Source organism: Mus pahari, chromosome 7 (genome assembly GCF_900095145.1).
Source record: "Mus pahari chromosome 7, PAHARI_EIJ_v1.1, whole genome shotgun sequence".
Lineage (NCBI taxonomy): Eukaryota > Metazoa > Chordata > Mammalia > Rodentia > Muridae > Mus > Mus pahari.
In genome coordinates this window covers 33,255,118-33,257,560 of record NC_034596.1, presented here as the reverse complement: position 1 = coordinate 33,257,560, position 2,443 = coordinate 33,255,118, and the positions used below count along the sequence as shown (strand labels likewise).

General features: G+C 38.7%; 1 protein-coding gene across 10 annotated transcripts in view; it reads left to right on the top strand.

Moving 5' to 3' along the window:
- Hdac9 (histone deacetylase 9) overlaps nt 1-2,443 on the top strand; it is an 822,768-nt gene that overhangs the window by 41,762 nt on the left and 778,563 nt on the right. The window lies entirely within an intron of this gene.

The following is a 2,443-nucleotide window of genomic DNA, read 5'->3' as shown; positions in this document are numbered from 1 at the left end:
ATATATATATATATATATATATATATATATATATATGAATAGATAGATAGATACATGGTCAAATCTTTTGATAGTGTGACTCTAGGTATATATATATATATATATATATATATATGCTTTGAGAATCAAAGTTTGCTCTGAATCTGTTTGTCCTGCCTACCAACTGTTATTTCTTATAAGATTTCTGTATTTCCATTGCTTATCCTAGAACAACATACAGTGTTGTAATATTTTCCTTCAATACTTCTGTTCCTCTCCAAGAACGATAATTTTTTTTCTTATTTAAAAAAGAATAATGAATTTTTTGAGATAGCTCTTACTAAGTAGCCTTAGCTGAAATGTATTACCAAAAGCAGAGGGAATCAATGGTACTGATGGGTGGAAGGAGGTTTCTAGCCTCCCCGCTTTGGGTGGAAGGAGGTTTCCAGCCTCCCTGCTCTCTCTCTTTTGACTTGTAGAGGAAGGTACCAGTGTGTCAAGGCCGTGCATCCTCATCAGGCTTGTAGAAGGAAAATCTACATATAGTCAGATGGAGGAGGAACAGGAAAAGGACCAGAGGCAAGCAGCGTCTGGGATAGCCCACATCGATTTCCTGCAGACATTAGACATCTGCCTTCTAATCCATCTCAGGAGTCATCATTCTCACATCATTATCTGTGAGCAAGATAGTAAATATTTTAGATTTTCTACAATCTGGGCTCTGGGCTACAGGTGCAGGAAAACAGCGTTAGCCACTGCCAATCTCTATTCTAATAGAGCTTTGGCTATAGGCGACTTCCTTATGGTTTCTTTAGTGTCTTAGTTCCCATGTATCATAAAGTACTTATGTTTTGATTTTTCCCTACAAAAATTAAAAAGATAAAGAAAACTGCTCTTGGTGTAGGCTGTAATGTAGTATGTCAATTGCCGGCCTGTCTTTGATCTCTTGTCTACCCGCCTATCATCTTCCTTCCCTCTTCTGTTGTCTGTGAACAAGAGTCAGTCTGATTCTGCTTAGTTCTGTACAAGGAATGCTTATTCATGTAGCCAACTCTAAAACTTATAAAGGAGGCAGGATATCTCATTTATCAGACTAAATTTAACCTTTTGTTTTCTATGTTGAAGTGAACATGCTTTAAATATTATCATTACTTTTAAAAATGCTACATTTAGCATTCTTGTGCCAAATTTAGAGTGGTTAACTTTACAAAAATTCCTTAAGGAAGTCTAATATATCCAGCAGTAAATGACCATGGGTCTTGTCAAGATACAGAAGCCACAGGTGAATGAGAGCCATGGGTCAGCTCTTGCTTTGTGAATAAGGCCCTTGTTTCTTCTGAGTGAGGCTGGCAGGGTGCAGACAGCTGTATATTATTGTTTATGAGCATTATTCTTTACTTCAAGTCAAGTGTTTATTCCACTCCTGAACTTAATTAGCAGCTAAGAGCTTTGTGCTTTGTATCTTAAGGAAGCATGTGATTTGTTCATTAGTTCAGAAGCAGATTAATTATTATTATATCTTCAGTCACCATCTGTAAACACGTCTGTCCTGGTGAGCTCTCTCCTGCTGAGTTACCTTGAAACGCCCCATGGTGTTTTATTAGCTTTCAATTCTGTGTTTATTACAGTTGGCTGGAGAGTTTTCAGTTTAGTTTATTGGCCACAGAAAACCCCATCTTTCTATGGGAACCACCAATTTCTGAGGGTGAGGAGTTTACTGGTGATGGCTATCAATTAGCTGTAGTCGTTTCCTCCAAATGAATCTGAGTTTTCTGTCTGGATTAATAATGTAAGATTTTTGAATACTGTTTATGTCTCCTGGGTTCAGGGATGAACAATTGGGATTAAAATTAATAATCTCACTGTAAAATGACTCCCCCGTTTTGTGAACCCAGACAGAATTATTAAACACAACAATGTAAGTGAATATCTACAAGTGTACACTATCTAATTTTGGTCTTATAACAAGGTTTTTGGATTCCAACTGACTCTCAGCATTGGAAGAACATGTACAGGTAGATGTAGGCTGTGAATTAGAGTCTGTGTGCCTACCTTTGTCTTGGTTGGCAGATGAGTTTCAAGAAACTCAGTTAAATTTAAATTTCATGCTAAGAACAAGTAATCGTGGAGTAGATCTATGTCCCATGCAATATTCATAGCAACAAAGTTATTTTTCCTCTTTGTGAAATTAAAATGAAGTGAGCATCCTGTCGGGTGTGGTCGTGGGGCATACCTTTAATGCTTCTATCTGGAGGCCGAGACTTTGTGAGTCCCAGGACCATCTGGTCTACTACTTGTAAGTTCCAGGACAACCAGAGCTATATGGAGAGACCCTGTATCAAACAACAAAACAAAACAGTACACACCACCACCACCACCACTGCTACCACTACCACCATCACCACCGCCACCGCCACCCACCACCACCGCTACCACTGCCACCACCATCACCACCACCACCACC